At 37.3% G+C, this 24,553-nt stretch overlaps 1 protein-coding gene across 4 annotated transcripts in view; it reads right to left on the bottom strand.

The window, feature by feature from the left end:
• The window catches only part of SMPD3 (sphingomyelin phosphodiesterase 3), a 120,730-nt gene that overhangs the window by 44,903 nt on the left and 51,274 nt on the right, over positions 1–24,553 (bottom strand). For 2 of the 4 annotated variants that reach the window (XM_074839403.1, XM_074839404.1), the window contains exon 2: positions 4,901–4,959. The exons of 1 other annotated variant lie outside the window; for it this stretch is intronic. The gene's annotated coding sequence lies outside the window, so the exon portion shown is untranslated. Of the gene's footprint in view, positions 1–4,900; positions 4,960–12,969; positions 13,080–24,553 lie in introns of all 4 variants that reach the window. One more of the 4 variants, XM_074839402.1, reaches the window with a different exon arrangement.

Below are 24,553 nucleotides of genomic sequence, written 5' to 3'. Positions count from 1 at the left end.
TCCTCACCCCAAATGGGAGTTTTTCCTATCACAGAGCTGAAAATTTGCTTAAGATCAGACTGTAAAACTTGCTCTGTGCTTTACAGTTAAGTGTGGCATGGCAACAGATTCTCATTTCCAAAAGCAAATAATCTCAATTTCATAGTCCCAGATCATATTCCTAGGCCAAAAATCATACCCACACACCTTCTGCTACCTAAATTAAATTGGATTAAGTTTTAAACTTAATATTAAAACATAAATTCAATTATATTAACGTATGGAAACACACATTAAAAATATATCTAAACAATTATAACCAATTGAAAAACATGACAGTTTTGTCCCTTTTTTCTTCAAAATGGATGGAAAATTGAAGCTGATTTCATTACTGCAGAAAACAATCAGCTTTTATATTCCTGCAAGCAACCTTGATTCCACCCTGACACAACAGATGTTACTTGCTTAAAACTTAGGTCTGGAGTCATAAATGCAGAAGGGATACATGGTATCTTTCAAGCTTAGAAGAGATTTATTCTTTACTTTACACATATAAACTGCAATCCCAACAATGAACAGACAATTGGTGTGTCTACACCAAGCTACACACTAGCTGTACTAATGCCACCCAGTAGGCCTGACCCAGACCCCAAAAACTTCACCAACCCAACTCCAAATTATAAAATACACCTCCAAAATGTTGTGCATTCTGTTATTTGAATGTGAGTGCACCAACACCAGCCTGTAAACATAAGTTGACTAGTCAGATACATGTCACGTGGGAACTCTTTAATAGGGCATTTAGTTCTACTTCACTGTAGGGCACAAAGGCTCATCTAAAAAATCTGGTCTCCAGAAGCTGTCATCAATTATTTTTATTTCAAGTGGAAATAGAAACAGACTGACAGTTTTTGTTGTATTTTAGAGGGGCTAATGCCACAAGTGCCTCTAAAAAGATCACGGTTATGGAAACTAAGTAGCACAGCAACCAATGCCAGTTACCATCTGCAAGGACATCACTTTAAAACATAAATGGCATCATTTGAGTAACTTCAGGAATTCATACAAAAAAATTCCTAATCAGCAAAACTGTATCTTTTTCTACAGAAGACACAATCACATATTTCCAAATTATCAATTCATATTTATGGCCTTAGGAACTGGTAAGAAGTACAATCAAGAGCATATCCTCTAATGGCTAAAAATAACAGCAAATACTTCATGCAGCTTTAACTTTTCAGAAAAGCTTTGCTATCAGGCAAGATTTAGACAAAAAAAAATTCATCTGACCATTTGGTGATCTCACTCAGTACCTGGAAAGCTAAACACTCTCTATTTCGAGACCTTATTTGGTGTACTTCAGTAGTGAGACAACTGCAGCATACAAATGTATGAATCTGTGACACTAAGCTCTGTTTATACAATAGAAATGGAATGGGCTCTATTTACAAAATCACCTTTTAGTGTGCTTTAACCTCGTATTTTACAGGAGCCGGAGTAATTCAATAATGGCTAAATAAATCTGATCTTTGTAGATAGTTTGTTTAACAAATCTTAGTGAGATGGAACAATATTAGCTTTGGGTGCCCTAGACAGAATTAGAGATAAAATTTTTCCTACTCATCTTTCACTATCTAAAACTTACAGAGGCCTCACTACAGCCATGCCTAGTCCATAAATTGTCAGGGGACACAGACTCCCTGTAAAATGAAAAGCTGTACTTTCTCAAGCAGCACTTTAAGCCTTTGGGCTCCTAGTTAGTCCAATATGGCTCATCGGATAGAATTATAAAGTAACCAATTTTCCCCAGAGTGGGTACTTTTATACTCTTGAAGTTGTTCGTAACAGCTGGCAAAGAAAAGTTATCTTAGCCTACAGTAAATCCAACACAAATCCCTGCCAATAAATATCTGGTCTATAAAAAAACCTCACCTACAGTTCTCAAAATACTTTATAAAGGAAATTAAAATACAACTCAACTGAATTAAAACACAGCTACCCCTATAAAGAAAATTAAAGTACATTTATTCATGTTCTACATACGGAAAATTGGAAAAACAGAGCATTTGTAACTTAAGTAAGTTTTCATGGAAACCCTGAGATTAGACTCCTTAACTCACAATTTCCTGCTCTACTGACAAAGGCATATTTCCTCAGGATTCAGAGAGATCTAATTGTATGGTGGATAATCATAAAACAATCAGCCTTACTCAAAACTCAGCACATAAATACTGAATCTTTCCCCCAAAATTTGTTAGCATATCGGCCTCTCTGACAAACATGCAATAATGCAAACTCGAGATTTTTTTTAAGATTAATTGTTCTGAGAGGTATGTGACAAAAATACATCTTTCTTGAACAGTTAGATATAAGTCTATTAAAATTCTGGTTTAAAAAAAAAAATCAATACCAAAACCCAGAGCACTCTTCACTTTTGACTTTTCAAATGTGGTAACAAATTCAAGCAAGAATATGTTGCTTATTCATTTGAAAATTATTTTACTGTAATACACTGGTCAACTAAAGTACACCAATCCTCTCATATTTTCATTTCGTGTTACAGAGTAAGACATAAAAAAAGACAGTTAGCAATATATTATTTAAATATCCCATCCAATCAGTTTGTACTTTGTCTCAGAGAACATTTGTTGCCATCTTTACATAAAGCATGGCTGAATTTTGCTCAGATATTACAAAGCTATTCATCTCTCAAATACTTGTGAATGAAATATTTAAAACCACAAAATCTGTTTGGTGATTTGTCTTAAAACCACTTCTAAGAAAGCAGAGAGAAGATTTTGCGCAGGTTTATTCTAGGAAGCCTCATGGCATGTTACAACTACAAAACACATCATACAACAGTGGTGCAGACCTATTTCAACTCCTCATTGTCTATACAGTGGAGTAATATGCCACTCTGTTACACTGGGTATCTCTGGGAGAACAGTTAAGTTATACCTAGTAAGACCCATGCCAAGAATCCACATACTATCTAACTACACAACTCCACTTCTACATGTTTGTAGAGGCACCCTGCAGCATTTCTTTTAAGTGTTTTTGCCACCAAAATAGCATTCTCAAAAAAAATATTCCAGACTCTCACAAGAATGGAAAACAGAAGGACTGCAATATGTTTCCCACTCATCCTAAAAGTTATTTCATGTTTTATTAAGTATTGGGTTACAGAAAATGCTGATCCTTCCTCTTTCCCTTCTGAGACATCCTGACAAACTGGGAAACATGCTCACTCTGTTCTGGACGCCTCACTGTTACAGCACAGGAAGCGATGTTCAGTCACAAAGCATCCTTTGAAGTCTACTAACACTGCCTGATAAGAACCAGGTTTCTGGCACTCTGCACTAAATTGCCTAAGACTCTCCCATATTTTCTGCTGGCAGAAGAGATCCTGGCTCACATCTGGATGCTTCCAACCTTTCAGGTTCCATATTTCAGAGATTCCCACTTCACATACATCACTGTGGTTTTGTGCATGAGTTGGGGGGGATTTAGTACAACAAAGTGAACACAAAATTCAAGGGGTGGGTGGGGAGAGGGCAATCTTATTTCTTAGCCAAAAGATTTTATATCTCTGTGGAAAAACAAGAACAAAGGGAAATCTCATTTTTGTAGCATGGACAAAATGATGTTTAATCTGTAACACACCCCAAAATACCAAAATTGTGTTGTTGTTACTCAAAGTTGTCCATGTTTAAGAAAGAAACAAGAGAAGCCATGCTAAATACAGATCATTCTAACACTTCTACCACTAAATCAGAGAGTAGCATAAGGCAGTAAAATAACCTGACAAGAATTTAAAAGGAAAAAAAAACAAATGAAAACAAGCAACTACTTTATTTGGGTATGCATATCTGCATACGAAGTTCACCTTACTATTCTGTGGACTTTTATTTTCCTTTAAAATGCAGTAATTGTTTATGTTTTTTTCTGTATTAAATGTATTTGTAAAGATCAGGACAATCTACAGGTATTTCATTTTATACCCTCAAACCCCATTTTTTAACTACTCTTGCAACTTCAATGGAATCAGCAAGTCTTCTACACCCAGAACAAGCAGGAGGGACAGAGTAGTTTATTTACATATTTAAAAGGAATTTTAAAATCTCTACTGAGTCAAACTATTACCAGTTTTCTTCATTGTGACCGAAAGTAAAACGTTTAATTGAAAGAGCTGTTACTTAATAAATCACCAGAAGCTGTGCACACAAATACATGGTATTTCCAGATTAGATTTTCATGTATGATATTTCATGCATGATATTTCCCATATACCGGAATATAAGACAAGTCTAAATAAGATCTCAATCCAAATAGCAAAACTTTAGAGAACCAGAAGCATTGACTCCAAAATAGACCTGGGCCTATCTCCAATATAAACAACTTGATCTCATTATTACATTTAGGATGCAAAGCAAGCAGCCTAGATCCTCACTGCTGCTTTTTCTCAATCAGGTAAGCTTTACTGTTGCAACTGTTCAGCAAGAAGACGAGATACTACAAATAAATACTGTTATTCCACGGGAAAAAAACCCCTGCGTGCACTAAAATTTCATCAAAACATGGTCAGAAAACCATAAAAGAGGCATTTCTTTTTTTTTACCAGATATCTAATGCAAGTTCATAGTGCAAGCAACTAATTTTAGCTTCAAAAAGGCTGGTTTTAGTAGCCTCTACACAGCCAGTGCTACCATGGCAAGTTAAATGGGACTTTGGTTTTACAAGACCTGCATCGATATATTTGTCAAGTTTGTTCTACTCCCTGAACTAACTGTGCAGTCCCTTATTTTCAAAGAGCGTCCTCAGACATGTACAATACCTGCATCATTTATTAGGGTTATAAGTGCTAAGAAGTACAACATTCACACAGCAGAAATGCATTCCTAAAAAATTCAACTGTCTTTACCAGTAAAGCAGGCCTTCATATGTTGAATGCTGTGATCTTGGAAGTGAAGCTCTTCAGCACTGAAATGAAATTCATATTCCAGTGTAAGCTTGCATTATCTCCTGCATGTAACAGGACAGTTCTTACAGATATAGGTGTGAGTCACGGAATGCTATGTTTCTGATCGTTTTCATCTCGTTGGCTTTGGGTTATCTGATCCCCACTACATACCTGAAGTTGTCACATACAGATATCTGAAAGTCTTGTGTTATGAATGGTACAGTTTCAGCGATGAAACGGCAAATGTCTTTTTTTTTTTCTTAAAAGTGATTTTTATTAGCTATTAGTTGCACTCCTACCTCTGCTAACTGCCCCTTGCCTGTGCTACACTTTGCAGGACATACATTTACTTGAGTATTGCAGGCAGAGATGCCATTTGTTGGCCATGGCTTTTACTCCTATATTGCCTTTAATAAGACTACTCCCAGAGGTGAATTTGTATTAGTGGAGCAAATAATGTTGAGAAAGTATCAGAGAACTGTTAGACAGAATAACACTATTTATATAATTCTGATTATTATGCACCCCAAATTTTGTAAGATTTGAAGTGATATAGAGGGAACATACTGTTAGTTTCTTACATAATTCATCCTGATCACTTAAATAGTTTCTTAAAACAGCATCCCCTGGATGCCTGCTTTTGAAGTGGTATACATGAGGAGGGTAATAATTATAATGGGGGTGTAATGAGCTTCACTATCAACAGGAGTCAAAGTACAGTGGATTTTTATCTCAGATAATTATTGCTATGTGCAGTGAATGCACCAGAAAAACTGAAGAAATCAAGCCTTTAGATTACCTCTAGTGAAGGGAATTCACAAAAGAGAACTTTCATTTTTATTCTTAATTTGTGGTATGAATCTGACAGGTATTAAGCTGATAAATCGAGAGACCAGAAGCCTCATGTACTGACACAGAGCTACACAGTACAGCACACAAATTCCAGTGTGTCTAGGCTACAGGTAACAAGAAACCATTTGTGACTGTGCAATTAAATGTCGAACCTTCCACACCAAAAGGACAACTCATTGTAATATGATCAAGAGAAAGAACAGTCTGCTACTCGTAGCTGAGGCAGTTATCACAGAGATACCCAGGGACCAGGATAATCCACAAGCTACACAGTTACCCTAAAATGAATAACCTTTTCCTAGGGAATAGAAGGCATTTATTTACAAGTCACGTTCATTCACGCCTGAGCCCTACAGCCAAAACAACCACGAAGTTCCTAAATACTGCTGATACATTTTGTACTGAGTGTTGTCACGCTGGGCAGGGCCTGGACTGAGATCACTGAACTCACACAGGACACTGAAAGCAGGTACTACCAGCTGGTTAACGCTATTCATTCAGGTTAACAGGATTTTTGATCTGTTTTGATGGGAAATACTACTGGGCAAAAGCCGTAAGGCTGATACATGCAAGACCAAGCCATTTCATCCTTCCAAAGACAAAAAACTCTTGTACTAAAACAAAAAAGTTTGTGTTCTGTTTTTTTGTTCTATGTTCCATTTTTCCTAATGAATAATTTTTCATTTGTATCTCAGACTGTCTTATGCATTTAAAGAAGTAATTTTGTAGTTGAGATCAAAATTACTCTCTGAAGTTATTATCCTGAAACTAATTGAGAATTATGACTGGCTCCACTAAGGCAAGAAGCCCAACTGGTAAGCAGCAAAGACTGTAAGACTTTGCTGCTCACTCAGCTAACACAACTTGATTTTCAGCATTATGAGAAATTAAGTAAACAACTCACATGGGTCAGTTTGAGAACTCCAGCCTAATCTCATAAAGCTATTGTTGGTAAACCACAAGGTTCCTTCACATGTTGCCTGTCATATTAATTATGCCATCATTATACAATATTTTTGAATCACAGTTGATACACGTATCAATGAAATTACAAGGAACTGACAGAAGAAAGGAAAGTATGAATGCAAGCTAAGTAAATTCAAAGCAAATTCTTTTAAGTTCCAAAAACCGCTCCGCCAGTATGAAAGACGTTCTTTGAACTCATTTAAATGCAGGTTTACTCATTATTCTTTTTCTGCATCCCCAGATTTTCTGTGCTGCAACATTATCTGAAAACAAACAAAGCAGAACAGCAACAAATAAAAGCCCTAATTCCATGTTTGTGAATATTTCTCAGAAGCCAAATAGCTGTCTTGTTTTACTGCATTCATCCCTCTTTTCAACTGCAAGAACTCTAACAAACAAGTTTTGAGGAAACAACTGCTTTTGTAATCAACATTGATTTCTACAGGCAAATGTGTATTGGCTGTTCCCTGTGTTAGGCCTCTAGTAAGCTATTTACATTCACCAGCTACATTACAGCTACTTGCTATAGTTACATAACACACAGTTATATGTTACTTTTATGTAACAAGTATGCACTGGAAACTGTGAAGTTTTAAGTTAGGACCCACTTTTGAAAGTTCTTCCCCGAGCCCACCTGCAATGGCTCATTCCCACAAATCTACACAACTGATTTGCAACAAGTAATTCAGTCAAGTCTAAACCTTTCTCAGACTGCGGCTGTGGCTTTTCAGGCATGTCATTCTAAACACTAACTCTCCAGTCAGCTACAATCAGTGTCAGTCTCTGAAGAAATTCACATAATCTACTTGCGGCAACAGCCATATGTAAAAGTACTTTGAAGGAAAACTTGACTTGGTAGAGGAAGAAAGATCAGGAACCTCAAACTTTGCATTACTCTAACAGTGCAGACACCAAATATCTTATAGGACAAAGTTCAACCCAAAAACATTTCTCTGCTGTGTTGCGCTCATTGGAATATTTGGAAAGTTCAAATAACAGAAAGGTTTATGGGCTTTCTGGGGGGAAGTAAGTAATAAAAACAATTTTTAAAATAATTCTTTTTCTGACCTCCTACCCACACATGTATCTCCTAAGCAACCTTCCACTGAGACTCAGAACAAGACCTTCTTTTGTAGTCTTGGGATACACTTGAAACAGTATGTTTGAAAACGCAGATTAATACTCATCAGTACTGTGCTATATTTTAAAATAAAGGTCAAAGTAAAAGACTTGAATAATACTGAATGCAAAATGCTCACTTTCCCTTTTATTACTGCACACAAAAGGTGATGCCACTTGCAAATTAAGTTAATACCACAGCAGCTGAATGCCAGCTTCTGTCACCAGGACACAAGGGACATGGACACAGGTGGCACAAACTCCTCCAAGGGAGATCTCCTATTACTGACCTTTTCTTCCTTAATTTGATTGCATTACAAAAAAAAGGCATGTTAAAAACAACATTAGGAAGGCTAACAGAGTAACAGAGAAGTCAAACAGAATTGAATTAAGACAGCTTGTACATATCACTGCAAGCCCAAACACTGGAAGCACTGAGGTGAATGACTCGATCCTTACTCCACTGGGTTTCTGAAGTCTAAATGGATAGGGATGACTCATATGAATCTGAATTAAGAATTCGCCTATAAAAACCTAGGCTTTAGTATGCAGTACCACAAATCGCAATAAAAAGTTGCCCTCAACAAAGTGTATAGAAGACTTTATAAATTAATCTAGTGATTATACTCCGCTGTGTATAATGACCCTTTCTTAAGTCCCATCACTGCAACAGTCATCCACAGGGACCCTTGCTGACACTAACAGATCTCAGTGTTAAAGTATACTGATCCAAAGACTGAACATCGTGTTTACCATTCTGGATGTACTCCTGACCAGGAATGGGACATCTGAAAACAAATGACTTCTGCAAACATACATTTGGCTCAAAGAGCCACTTGCGATTACTAAAAACATACAAACCTCTGCCTTTATTCAGAGGGCAGAGTGATGGCACACTATAAATTGTGAAAGCTTAGAATGCCACTGATCACATTTGTCAGCTTGCTGTGCAAGCGTAAGATTTCAGTGTCCAAAGCTTTAAACAATTACCAGAAAACCAGCATTTTTTCAAAAGAGAATAATCTCTGGGATTATATGTCTGGAATGGTCAGAATAATCAATAAACCACACATACTTTTGTTACCAACTGTACTGATATATCGGTTGTTTGGTACTTCAATGGACTTTTTTTTTTAATTCACTCATGTCTCCAAGTTGCAATGTAAAGAGAAGAGAGCTTCAGTTAGTTCTCCTCTAATTACATCTTGCTTGCTCTTACAAAATACAAAATGCTTCATGTTAAAATATCAGCAGCAGAAGAATCAGAACAGAATTCTATCACCATTAAGTAATTTTTATGATATGTAAAAATGTATTCCCTTACAAGCTAACTCACAGACTAGAGACTGCAGTATGTTTCCCAGACAGGCACTGACTAGTCAAACTCTCACATATCAAACTATCACTGTCATAAGCATACACACCGATTCTTAAAAACAAAATACATTTGTATTCTGAATAGCCTCAGTCTGAACTCTCCAGTTACCTATAAAAGAGCTGGTCTCTGTCTGAAGCAACACACTTGAGACTTGCCAGGAAGCACAACACACAGTAGCAGTCATCAGCTGTAACTCTAGCAACCACAGAGAGGTTGAGGAACAGTTGAAGAGGATTATTTGATATTGTGCCTCATATGAGGAGGCTGCAAGCTGATGAGGTTTAACTACTGTAATTTCAGTTTCACATGGTGAGGCTGGGACAGACTTTATGCTTTAATTCAATGAAAAAAATCTCTTATTTATAAATGGATAATCTAGGCAATGTTCCCATCAAGTCCTCAAAGTAATCGTAATGCATGATGTGTGACTTAACTTTTTGTTTTGCTTTACGATACAAACCCGTTAGCCCTAGTTTTTAGTGATTTACTAGCTATTGGATATATCTGTCCACATTTCTTCTTCCTTACAGTCTGTGACCACATCTTTCTTTCCCTTAGAAAAATCCTTTGAATCTCTTCTATTTCTTCTTATTTGAGGGAGAATAACTGTATTACTATTACCACTTTCTGGAAATTCCTAAACCAGGAACAGGTTAGGTATACCTACACAAAAAAGATCATCACCAACAAAAGACTTCGCCATTCACACAGTAAGAAACCCAAATCTTACAATGTGCCTTCTTTTTTCCTCTACCTAACATTTTCTATTTCACATTTTTCTTTTAATGCATGCAGACATGTAAGTACTGCTAATACATCTTGCTTCTACTCATTTGTAGTTATAGAGCATACGACTGCTTTCAAGGCAGCACTTTTACCTACTTTTAGATTTAAACCCCTACCTTTGAGACATGCTAAGTTAGACAGAAATATTAGAGGAATGAACCAGAGATGTTTCTCTTGTCACTAGCTTTCAATTCAGAGACATGGTAATGATGGAATTAAAAACTAACTAAACTGTCAGGCCAGGATTAAAGGGTGACCTCCACAACAGCCTAACACTGTAGTTCTAAATAACTTGTATTACCTTTTTTAATTGCATCAGGAGGATAAACTTGATGACCAGAGTAATGACCAGGTTATGGCAGCCAATACAGGACAAAGCACCCATTCACAAACTTCTAGACATGTTTCAGTGTTTCTGACATCTCTGTATCATCCATGGTCTCAATTCAAATCCTGTCCTGTCTTTGCCTCCTTGCCACTGCACAACACAAACAGCTGAGATAGGGTGATCCAGACACTGCTGAGCAGCAGGAGCTGGGTCAGAGACACAAAAAAAAGCCCATTCCTGTTCCTGCACCCGTCACCTGCCCCTAGGCGAGCTCTTGGATCTCTGTGTGCACCTCCTCATTCACTGCCCAATTTCCGAGTCCGAGCTGACTTCCTGCTTGAGTTTTGGGCTGTGTTAGACCTTGAATTTAGGCACAGCTTCTAAGGAAGGCACCTCACTGATCAGGAGCCCAATGAGCTAGTGAACCTGCAGCCAGTCAGTGTATCAGAAGACAAGCTCCCCTCTGAAAACAGACAATTTTATTCTTTGAGGCAAAAATCAGTTGTGTAATGCTAGACAAGCAACTTTCCCCACTGAGATCACTTAATTTCTTGCCCTGTGTCTCACCCCTTCACACAAGAAGCTTTTAGGAGTGTGGTATCTGTCTATCTTGGTGTCTCTGATGGACAAATTATTATTCATTGTATAAGATTTCTCATTATATATATAAAAATATGTATTTCATACTCATCACATTAAAACTGATGCATTTTCATCAACATAATTAATGTTTGCTGTATTATCACTCAAATAAGTATATACAGTTGTGGTTTGAGAACACTACTCAGCTCTAAAATAGCACTCTTCATCCGCAGATCAATGCAAATGCAGCTGGTAATTCAGCTTTTGTGAACAGGTCATCAGCATGACTAGCATATTAACATCTCAGCCAAGGAGCAACACTTAGAGGCATTCTTTTAAAGGTTAATGAAATGGCTCAATATGTACTTCAGCAGTGATTATTTCCAAGAAACTGGTTAAAGGCAAATGGGCCTCACTTGAATTTTAATACAAATTATAATTTTAATCTGAACAGTTAATATAGGTGTTGCCTGATTGTTATGAATATATGCTTGCTCCTGATCCTGTTGTAACCTGCTTAGATTTGTTCAAATTAATTGCGTATGGTGTTACTGATTAAATTCCCTGGGAAAGAACACAATACTCATATATAATGACTAATTCTCTCAGCGTATTGATTCTAAGTTCAGAATCATTACGTCAATACAAATGCAGAATACATGAAAGACAGATGCTATACTTGGTTCACAAAGAAAGCTCGTACCAAGAGTAGCTCATAGTAGCCATAACTATTTAAAGTTTGTACACTGTTATCTATTTAATTTTACATCGATTTGGCCACCCATCAAAAAAATTTTCTGACAAAACAAATAAATAAATACATACGCCCCAAACATCCATTTGGAAGCATTCAGCATATTAATATATTATTCACTGTAAAGATCCACCTTGAGACCTCCAACTAATTGTCATTACAAACAGATCAAAGAGCATCAGTTCAAAGACCTAAAGACTAAGGGAAAGCACAGGTTCATCAGGCAGCCTACCCACTGCTACACAAAAGCTACAATTATCTTTCATATTTCTTCAGCTAGGCTTTATGTCTCTTGTAGGGTAATCTTCACCTTTGCAGTCTGAAATCTTTGAGGGCTTCTTAAAAATGCATCCCCAGAAAGATCAGACCCTTGAGATAGAACTGCAACATTCCTTGAGTCATAATGCCCCAGGTAACTAAACCCTCATTCACCAGTTTCTCGGCAAAAGCAACAGATAGCATTTCAACTACAAGAAGAGCTGAGACCATTCTGTAAATACAGAGACCCAGAACAACTCTTTCAAAATTAATACTGTCTAATTGCACATGGGTATGTAGAAAACAGAAGGAAGAATTAAAAGAAAGGAATTATTACAAATTCTTCCTGTATCTTACTGAGGGGAAACATAAATGTTAGGGCCAATTTATCCTAGCCTCATTATCTTCCGAGAAGGCTTCTGTCTGCTGGAGGGTGCCTCTCAGTAATTTCTGGGGATTTTACTTTTTAACCAAAGAAGGTTTGTTCAATCTAAGTCTACGGAAACTCCTCGACTTATATCTGGTATCACACCCTGAGATACTGGAGATAAAATTCAAAGCACTGTTAGCACTCAGCACCGTCTACTAAATGTTGGCAAAGGGATTATTTAAAGCTATTCCTTGTGTCCTACGGACATAAGATGTAAACTTAGCAAGAGATAACCCTTTGAATGCAAATAGTAAAGCAACATGAAACAATAAGAAACAACAATAGTCAAGCAGTATTATATTCATAAAAATAATGCAAGAAGCTCCCAACAAAGAAATAATACTGCTTGCTTAACTAGCATGATTGCTGCCTATCTTTCACAAGAACAATGCTGTTATAATATCACTCAGAAATTCTGTACTAAATGCTATTTAGCGTTTTTTAAAGTGTTCAGTAGTGTGCATTGTTTGTCAGATTCATTGTTTTATGTGCTTGCACAGAAATGCTAAGCAGAATTTCTGTCCAACAGTACAGTTTTTAAAACAGATGTAGCTAGTAACAAGCAAAACACCCCTACCAGTATTGAGGTTACACAGCGTATGAGAGATGAAACAGTATCTGCTTCTATTTCTGTGGTGGTATATTTCTTCGCAAGGCTTAGGAAAGCACTGGCCTTGACAGAAATGTCTGCATAAAGAAGACAAGAGTTCCACAATCACTGAAGAAATACATTGGGATTTTTTTTTTTTTTTTGGCACTTTTGCTATTTATTCTGCTTTATTTTTCAATTGCCACATGTTTTAACATACTAGAATTTATTATCTAGTGTTCTGTACTTCCTGTATTGTGTGCTGACTTTATGGAAGCATGAGGTAACCTAAACAATTTTAATTAAAACTTCTGTTTGTATCTACAAAGTTATTTAATAACTTTCTATCCTATTGCTCTAACTGTATATTACTATAATTTAAAACGGCTTTTTAGAAATCTTTAGATAATTTCTGTTATTATTGTAAATTAAATAAGTATAACATAACACTTGGAAGCAAATCTTACAATCTCTGCTAGGCAAAATCCCTAATCAAATGAATACAGCTTTACCTGAGCTACACCTAAATAAGAGCTAGAGGAGATGGTAATAGTTACCAGCTACCAACTCTTAATAGTAGTTTTTAAAAAAAGAATCATTCTAATGCATATACTCATTTTTTCCAAGATCAATTAACTACTTCTCTAGGTATCACTGAAAATCACCTGACGGTAATACTTACAATCCTTTCAAGATACATCAAAGTGAGCTGAATAATCTGTACAGACAGCAAAAATGGTAATTACTTAAAATCCATAAGCATGTGCAGTTTAACAATATAGTTATGATAAACAACCTAACCTGACTTTTAGATTTTCTATTGCTCAAGCACAATCTGCTCCTAACAACTCAGCAGATCGGGTACCCTCGGTGGGAATACACAGTTGCAGCCAACAGCAGACCCAACAGCCACACTTTTACTCTTTCCTTGCATATTTTACTCCTGTAGGCCAGTTTTTATCCTTGCATTTCTGTGAGCAGCTCAAATCTGAGAAAGTGGAAGCTGTACAGATCCAAAGACAGAATCTGTCCACCAGTCCTAACTGTGTTATGTGTTCCACAGGAGCAGATCATGACACTTACATGACTTCGACAGTAATGAAGCCAAAAGGCAGGAGCTGGGAGACATGTCAAAAAACAACTAGGAGCACTGGAAGACTTGAGTTGAAGAGGGAACTCACACTGTACCATGTTAACCATGCTCATGACTTTCCTCACCCAAGACTTCATCTATACAAACCAATGAGTGCGTAGGTGTGCATGAACTTAAGATGTATGTATTTGCATATATTAACATTGACTGGCAGAACTGCTAAGCTGTTTTAGAATCAGAGAATGGTTGGGGTTGGAAGGGACCTTAAAGATCATCTAGTTCCAACCCCCCTGTCATGGGCAGGGACATCTTCTACTACACCAGGTTGCTCAAAGCCCCATCCAGCCTGGCCTTGAACACTGCCAGGGATGCGACATCCACCACTTCTCTGGGCAACCTGTTCCAGTGTCTCATCACCCTCACAGGAAAGAATTTCTTCCTTTAATCTAAATCTACCCTCTTTCAGTTTAAAATCACCGCCCCTCGTCTTATCCCTACACCCCCTGATAAAAGGAGTCCCTCCCCAACTTTCCTGTAACCCCCTTTAAGTACTGGAAGGCCACTATAAGGTCTCTCTGGAGCCTTCTCTTCTCCAGCTGAACACCCCCAACTCTCTCAGCCTGCCCTCACAGGGGAGGTGCTCCAGCCCCCTGATCATCTTTGTGGCCTCCTCTGGCCCCGCTCGAGCAGGTCTGTGTCCTTCTGGTGTTGGTGCCCCCAGAGCTGGACACAGCACTGCAGGGGGGGTCTCACCAGAGCAGAGTAGAGGGGGAGAATCCCCTCCCTCGACCTGCTGGCCACACTTCTCTTGATGCAGCCCAGGATAATGTTGGCCCTCTGAGATACAAGTGCACATTGCTGGGTCACAGTCAGTTTCCATTCACTAGTACCCCCAAGTCCTTCTCCTTGGGGTTGCTCTCAATCCACTCTTCGCCCAGCCTGTATTTGTGCTTGGGATTGCCCTGACCCATGGGCAGGACCTTGACCTTGGCCTTGTTGAACTCCATGAGGTTTGCATGGGCCCACCTCTCCAGCCTGTCCAGGCCCCTCTAGATGGCACATCCCTTCCCTCCAGCATGTTGACCGCACCACACAGCTCAGTGTCATCAGCAAATCGGCTGAGGGTGCCTCGATCCCACTGTCCATGTCACCGACAAACAGTTAAACAGCGCCAGTCCCAACCCTGACCCCTGAGGACACCACTCGTCCCTGTTCTCCACTTGGACATCGAACCATTGACCACAACTCTGAGTGTGACCATCCAGCCAGTTCTTTATCCTCTGAGTGGTCCATCCATCAAATCCATGTCTCTCCAATTTAGAGACAAGGATGTTGTGTGGTACAGTGTCAAAAGCTCTCTGTCAGCTGCTCTACCCTTATCCACCAATGCTGTAATCCCATTGTAGAAGGCCCCCAAATTTGTCAGACCCTTAGTGAAGCCATGTTGGCTGTCACCAATCACCTCCTTATTTTGCATGTGCCCTAGCAGGGTTTCCAGGAGAATCTGTTCCATGATCTTACCGGGCACAGAGGTGACACTGACTGGCCTGTAGTTCCCCAGGTCTTTTTTTTTTTTACCTTTTTAAAAATGTGGGTTATATTTATCCTTTTCCAGTCAGTGGGATCTTCACCAGATTGCCACAACTTCTCAGTATTGCTCATATTAAGAGCTGTAAGAAAAAACTGGTGAATTTACTGTGGTGTGTGTTTAATACTGCCGGTCCATCCTTCTCCAAAATATTTTTTCTTTCTTTCAGACAAGGGTAAAGTATTTTTATTTTATGATATAAAATCTTCCTAAAAACAACAGAAAATAATTAAAAGTAATCACAGATAATATGAAAAGAATAAAAAATACCTAAATATCAGCATGAATATATCTCTCTACTGTGTATAGAGATCCCAAGGGAGAAAGGGCCAGGGAAGAGGAAATTCCCTCATGCATAAATCTCTTCTGGAGATTAATTCAATATAGTATGCATCCCCATGGATTAAGAAACTCCAAATACATAAAGTATACAATCACCTGTTCATTTTCTCCCAAATATAGAAAAAAAGATATGTCTTTCAAGAGACACTAAGATAGACACAACAATCTCACTCTCTTGAACTCACTAAGGAACTAAACAACTGACTGCACCCTTTATGACTCTGAAAACCTCCTCCTATTAAAATTAACTTAAATGCTACCGTAATGGATGCTGATCTGCATAACGTTATAGTAACACATGCAGTTTCTTTCTCTGAACAAAAGATGCTGCTTTTCCAAATTAACTTGAAAACAACCCACTATAAATTGCTTGCAATGAATAGCTGCATTACTAGACTGTCTTTTCATAACTGTTAGTTTATATTCATCTTGAAGATAAAGATAATTCATACTATGAAATGAAATGTTCCTCAGAATGAGAGTTGTGCTTTGGGCAGCCATTCCTCAATAGCCTTGATGGCCCTTCCAAACTGGTAAGAGGTTTATACACAGTCTGTGTGCCAACTAGTGGCTCATTTTTCCTTTCAGAAATGCAGTTGGCAATAAGTAAACTGCAAAAATTCTCAAGTCTTCTGAATCCTGTTCTCAGTTAATTGTAAGTGCTTTCTTTCTTCTCGCAATTTGTATGCAAGTCATTACACTTTTGCTTTTCTTCTTGGCCATGATAAAACCTGAAACAGTAGTTCACTTTCTTCTTAATTAAAAATATTTTTTACTTTGTTTTAAGGTTTTGGGAAGTGCTTTATCATCTTTGGCGAGGGAGGGTACATGAAAAAAAGATACTCTGTGGGCCTTTCTGCACCAGCTCTGTTTCCTCTCTGTTGCCTGCACTTGTGAGGGCTTTGTATTTGATAACCCAGATGGTCCCTTCTAGTCTTACATTCCTTAAAAAGGACACCAAGTACTGTAAACTGATGCCACATGGCATACAAAAAATCACAAAATTCTTTAAAATGTCATGCAGTTATTGAGCGAGTTTTAGCCCCGTTAATACAATTTCACTAAATGAAAAATACCACTTTCAAATGCTGCTTGTGTTAACAAGCTCTGAAATCAGAAAATTAAGCTAGCTCTACTATTAAACAGCAAAGGCATAAATGCAGCATATGTCTCCCCCAGATCTGCAGCAGAAGTAATATGATTGCAATGAAAATGTATGAAAATATATGCAATCCTGGCAATACAAAAAAGCAACATTTTTTTGGACATAATGATTCTAAAAATAGTCACCAAGATGCATTTTTGTGTGGAGATGAGTATTTGACAAATAAAGAAAGAACAACCCTCCATCACTACTATGATCTACATCTTGTCCTCAAAGATTTTATACCTTTTTGCAGCAACAACTGCCTTTTAATGGTATGTCAGTATGCCAGCAATCATAGTGTGGTCCTGACCTCATAGGAACCCCTTCCGTGGCATGCAATGTAAGCGAACAACACAACTGATTTTGTATAAGGAAAGTGAGTTTGTAGCCCAAGAGTAACATTTGTTCCTGTGCATATTCTAATAGTTCACGGAAGTTTTGCTGGTAATGTGTAGCTCAACACTGATAAGAACTTTCAGATAGATAACCCTGAATACACAAAACCACCATTAAAACATGATGCAAACAAAACACAGTAACTTCAATAGGGATCCAAGCCAACATGGATTAGAAGCTAGGAATAAGCTATCAAGGAAACAGATGAAGAAAAGCACCAAATCCAGTTTGCAATAAATATGGAGATGCACACTGGAAAATTTAATACACATTTATGTAACAGTCAACAAGGAACTAAGCACTGCTCTCTGTCAGGCATCTCTTTCAGGGTACTCTGCTTACAACTCATCCTTTTCAGGGATCCAGATGAGGAATCCAAACATTCATTATGGCCTCCTTATTACTAAGAAAGCATTTGAGAAAGCAATGATTTGTATGTAAACAAGTAGCTATTAGATTAAGAATGTTTGTCCTAAAATTGTGAAACCAGTATGAAGCTTTATCAAAGGCTTTCCAACTGAAAAGCCCTTCTAAGTCACCTTTGTTTTCAGAGGAGGGATTTTTAAAAGGCACAAAGAACAGTTTAGTGCTCAAATGCCTTTAAAAATGTCTTTGATAGAAAGCCACCAGGGAAGTCATTCAGTATTACAGCTCCAACTTTTTCCAACACTACAAATCAGTGCTTTGTTCCTCCTCTACAAAAACAGCAACACAGATTTATGCAGTTTCTTGGAATTAAGAATGAAACATATCCCTCCTCACACACAAAAGCATGGAAGGTGGAATTTTCTGGTCTCCTTAGAAGTCAGTAGCTCAAATAAGATTCCATCTTTACCTTGCAGGGCTCAGAGAACTTAATTCTTACGACAATTTGTAACAGTGGTAACAACCCTATCCCTCCCTTCCAGGTGCAAGCTGACCTACTTCAGCAAGATCAAGAAAAATTAAAAATAAATAAATAAAAATTTAAAGGAAAGAACATGACAAATTCTTGAAAAGTATCTGCAATAAACAGTAGTGGAAAGAAACCACAGCAATAAGCAAGAAAAACTTTGCATCAGTTAAAGAATTCTTCGTATGCTTATAAGGGAAAGAAAGTACCAGGCTGTCATACCCACTGTGAGCAGCTGCTTAAGAATAAATACACACTGTTTGTATCACTTTTTCCCCCAAGTTTGCTCACTAGAATACTGACTGATGTTCAGTAACTGGTCCACGATGGGCTTTACAAAAGAATAATTAGGTTGCCTTCCTATAACTCCATAATGTATGGTAAAACAATCAGTAACACTTTAAAATTTGAAATGCTTCTGCTGTGGAAACCCCTGAAAACATTGACAAAGAAAAAGCATTTGTACAGCTTCTGCTACCTAAAGGAAGGTCTGGATGAAGCATGCATCATATGCACGCCACAAATGTGTAAACCAATGACTGAATTCTACAGGATGCAGTAAGATTGCTTTCCTGTCATCACCAGAACAAAAGCACAAGTGCTGAAGAATTATGATTAAAAGTTCTCATAGCAGCGTTCAGGGCTACAATACCAGTAAGCTGTTGATGTACAATATTTACTTTCTTCAAGCAACCTCGTCTAGTTTCCACCATTATCTTTCAAACAATCTTTTCTAAGCGCCTCTTGTTTAAATTCTCTAGTATCAGCCCACTACAGTCATTTAACTAATGATTTGTTCACTTTCCCCATTTCCCAACGACTTATCAACACTGTCAGTTAGCTTTTTGTCCTTGATAGGATCAAAGAAAACTCTCCAGTATACAGCACTGCTCATGGGAAATATTAGTCTAAACACCTCCAAAACACAGCAAGACAGTTAAATCACTCAGAGAACTATGCAAGGAGAAAGCAAAATCCTTGATTTTGGAAAGAGTAAAGACTTTACCAAAGCAGCAGCACTCAAATACACAGGGAGATGGGAGCTCCCCGTTGCCTATCACTAAACAAAAGGGCAACAGGAACAAAGGTATAACAACAGAGTTCTCCAAAACACACACACATCATAACTTTCATCTGTTTATATTTGGAGGGATTCTTATTTAAGGCTGCTAGCAAGTTTTTGCTGTCATTTACCCAACTGCAGTTACCCTAATAGGCTAGGATAAAGGTCAGAGGACAAGCAAACACACAGTTCGCCTTAAAAGGATTACAAAATAATGACTTCAACTGCAAAGGGTCTTTCCTAATGCATATATAAACTAAATAACATTTGTATTATTAGGGTATGTGTTACTGAAGTCAAAGCTTTCCTCTCAGACATATAGATAAGCACTAACTGCTAAGTTTGGAACTGTCACATTGCAACTCAAGATCTGAACTTGGGTCTAACACTCTTTACTACTAGCCTTCCACATTCTTAGTTGCAGCTTTCAAAAATTCACTTTTCCTATTATATTTGTTCTGCTTTTTAATATTTTATATTAAGTTGGAGCTATAAATAGAATTAGGCAAGTGGTTACATAGAACGAAAAGTGTGCTTTTACAAATGTATTTAAAATACGAACTATTGAAATATAAACAAAAACATAAAAAGGTGATTCATGTAGTACAAGCCCACTATCTATACACATACTTAGAAAAAAAATGGATGTATTTGTGAAGGGGTGAGAAAGGAGTGTTAGGAAAAAGATCAGCTTTAAGAATTTTTCTCCTGACAGACACTCTGCACATGGTTACCTGCTTAACACATCATCCTTTCTTTTTTTTACAGTAACTCTTTGTGCTTTTTCCCTTTACCATTTCCAAGGAATTAATATAGTCCCACATGAAAATTTGCTCCACTGGGGACGTTATGATCACAGACCTTTACATGCAAGTCTTTCAGAGAAGACATTTGTAAATCTAATCCAGTTATATTCCATAATCTGCGAATCTACAGAAATGTGCTGTGAGCACCTCTCTGCCTTCTGATGCACATTCTATCCACCAATCTGCTATTTTGTGCAATTAGATTCAGAGTGCCTTGATATATAGCCATGCCAAGTATAAAACCAAATGATCACTCCAAGACTCATGTCTTCTTGTGTCATAAAAAGATCCCAAACCCCCAATCCTATAATGCTGCAATACTGTAATCAGTTTTCTTACACCAGCACACATATTTCCAGACACACACACATACCTAACTCAAACAGCAAAAGTCCTGTTATCTTTCTGAGTTACTCTCATCTTAACCCAATATACTGTGTTCATTTTAAATTCTTCATTTAGAAATTTTCAAGATTTATCTTTTACATCTTTTATCTTTGAAGTAGAATTTATTTTCTTGATGAGAGGAAAGAGAGAAAAGAAATAGGGAAAAAGATTATTCTGCTTCTTCCAGTGATCACAATCTTTCCTGTCTTGCAAGAAGTTGACTTACCAGAGGCTAACAATTCTAGAGCTTCTTAGTTCCTTATAAATTTCTGTTAGTCTTTGGTTTCTCACCTTACCAATGCCCTCAGACATCAGTCTCAAGCACATCTCAAGTTTACAAACATTTTACTGCTTTCCTTAACAAGAGAACTCTCCCCAGAAGTGCACTATTCACACCCATCTGAAACTGCAATAAATTGCATCAATGTGCATCATGGCTTGCAGGAGTTTATCCTCTTTAAACACCAGGAGAGTGGGTTGCCACAACTACACCAAAGGCTGTAATTGGGGCAAAGTCTCTGAACTCCCTCCTTGCAAAGGAAGTGGGTGAAAGCAGAAATCGTAACAATTTTATGTATGTTGCTAGGTTTCTCCCAGTGCTGCACAATGGCTCTAGAACAAAGACCAGTTTAGCTCCATGAGGCCCCGTAGGACTGGGGACACAACTAACACAGGGCTCAAAGTTTTGACCACTTTGTCACCCAAGTTCCCTGTACAATGGGATGAATCGCATGTAGTTTTATACCCTGAACAATTAAAAATCTACATTTGGTATTCAAAGAAACCACTTATCTGCAGCAAGAATTCTCCCATTAAGTTTAGTAATTTTGACATTTTGAAAGAAAAATTTCATCTTCTTTCCAGCATATTCATTCCAATATTAGCTCCTTCCTCACCACAATGTAAACTAAAAAATTCTATTAGTAGTTAGCATGTTTACCAACCCTTGCCAGTTTGTCTTAACTGAACAGCCACAGCAAAAACATGCATGTACCTGAATAAGCAGTGGGTATAAAAAAAACAGATTACATTCTAAATTAAGGAGGTAACACACAGTTGTGCTGTATTTCACATATTTCAAAATGATACAGCACATGAAGAATGTAGAATGAGTTTAAAGAAAAAATTTTAAGAAGTTCACAAAGGGTAAGTAAAGAAGATCCTTTGGCATTGAGAAAGAAAAACAATGAGCTGAAAATTCTTTATATAACTTTGTTTTATACAACTTATTTCATACATGGTCTGAACTACAAAATTAGAAAATTTAATAAATGGAATTAAGTAGTCTTTTTTGTTGGCTGAAAGACATTTCTTAACCCATCTCAAAATTAATTAATTCATTCAATGTTTTCAAGTAGCTTCAAGATACACTGATAAGTGTAACATCTTAATACTCAAAATCTGGTTTGGAGTTAACAAGCTTCTCTCACCACATTACTTCTTATTTATTCTTTCATTGTCTCATTGAACTTCAGATCATGTAATTATTAAAACACATTGACAAGTTATTTCATTTCAGTGAACTGATGAATTCAAAGTTCTCCTCTACTCACTACTCAACTGTTACATCAACTTCAGTCCACAGATTAACAGTCTGTGAAGAAGGTCTAAATAAAATTAGTTCTCATACATTATACAAATCTTAAGTTTATTCAGTTATATTTATGAAGAGTGGGAAACACAGGGAAATCAGGAAAAAAAAAATAGGGTTCAAGTAAAATATGGAAAGCACTAGAGAACATAAGAGGTTACTCCAAATAGTGGTATTGGAAGTTTTTCTCAACATCATGGCTGAGACCTTCAAGGAACAAAGGAGAACTCTGTAAAAAAACAAAAAAAAGGCAAAGGAAGACAACAAAGTCTAATATCTAGGGGTCATTCTACAGCTCCAGAAATTAAAACCTGGATTTGGATTCTTGAACTTAGCAGTTGACAAAAAATGTCTTTGTATGACACACTGTCCTGCTTACACACTGTCCTGCTTACACACATGATTCAAGACAAGCCACCGACTGTCTAGAATCCTCTGATAATAATAATGCCCATCAGAATCAATTTATATGACTACAGTCACCACAGAATGAAGAAGCAATGCTGGTAAAATATGCCACCTAAAATGAAGTTTAAAAATTAAGTAGGTGCAGGGCATATGTTACAGGTTGTTTTCTAAAAAGTAGAAAAAGATACTTTTATTTACTGACTGCAAGGAAAAGCACTCAGTGACCTATTGAGATCCTTGTATTATTCACCTAGTTTTAAAAACAAATACTGCAGAAAGAGGAAATTTCTGTTTACATATAGATTCCTGATTCTCTGGTTCAATAAAAATCATTAAACATTTATTAATTCCTCCACCTCTATTTTAGTGATTTATAGATAGGATCAAACTGTTACAAATTTCACCTGCTGAGAGTGAGTATGAAAGGCTTTGGGAAAAAGCTCAGCACGTTTCCAAGATCAATTGATCAAGTGTTTTCAGAATCCAGCAGCAAAAATCAGGAATCTTGACAAGAGCACTGCAATCAGAGTGCTAATGGAACACACTTTGCCATCACAGTACAGACAAAAGAGGTGAAATGCTATTATTATTTGTTATTACTAAACCCTGCATGCCTGGATGCCCATTTGCGCAGGCAAACACTTGCACAGCATCAGTTTCAAGGAAGAAAACTACAAGAGTATAAGCATAAGCAAAAAACTGTAACATAAATGCACAAACAAATAAAGGAGAAAAACCCCACAGTGTAAGCTCTCCTGGGTAGCTTACAATATAATAGACAGTGAAATAAACCCCTGGGATAGCGTTTTCAGCTCAAATGTTGTCTTTTCTTTCAAAGGTCACCAGCATAGGCTTCCACTTTCTACACATCCATGTTGAAGTGGAGAGTGAAGAGTAGAGAAGCTCTAAACAAAACAGAGAATGTCTAACAACATCTCTTACATATCTGTTAGTCTTTTTATGATGAAGACACCAAACGTGATTGTACCTGAACCACTCATCTCCTTACACTGACCACCGTGTATACTGCATCCTTTTATCTCATCAGCTGTCCTATGCAAATCTAGTATTACTTTGACTGCCATTATTTTTTCATCATTTATATATTTCCTTCTCTTTCTCTTACACTCACTCACATTGAATTTAGCTATTGCTGTAGATTTTGATAGACTGTTATACAAAGCTCCAGTTTAGTAAGTTTATTATATAAACATACAAGTAATTTCAGTGTGTTATTCACAGTATATTAGGACAAACCGTACCTAAGGTGTCAATGGATTGTGTTGATACTGTTGTATAATCAATTTTTTCAAGATGAGCTGCATTAACATTATTTTAATTCTTGAATACTGTGACTACACTCACTCTTCATAGCTAAACATGTTCAATACCATTATGGTAAAACAGCATTAAAGAGTGACAACTACAAAAAATTTTCAAGTACTCTGACAACTGACATTACCAAAATGAAACTTTGTCTGGCATTAAGACAACACCTCTCAAAAAGAAACAATAAATAATTAATTTGAAGAATTTGGTGCTTCATTAAGTACAGCTACCTTATTAACCGTACCAACATCAACATAGGATATTCAGACAGTTCAGGGTTTTTTTCACTCTGACAATAGCTATCAAGATCTGCTAGCAGGGCTGAACCAACCAGCTCTCCTAATCGCAAAAGCAAGGAATCATGCAGCACTGAGACCTGTCAGGCAGTGTCACAGGAAAACTCAGAACTACTTTCCCTGATATCAAAAATTACAAGCATGTTATAGAGATCTTAATTATTTCCTCAGACATAGAGTTCAACTCCAGCTTTTTTGCTTGGGCAGTAATTAAGTGAGGTAAATTTTATTCTT

The sequence above is a fragment of the Strix aluco genome, chromosome 14 (genome assembly GCF_031877795.1).
Source record: "Strix aluco isolate bStrAlu1 chromosome 14, bStrAlu1.hap1, whole genome shotgun sequence".
Lineage (NCBI taxonomy): Eukaryota > Metazoa > Chordata > Aves > Strigiformes > Strigidae > Strix > Strix aluco.
This window is presented reverse-complemented; position numbering and strand designations above follow the sequence as displayed.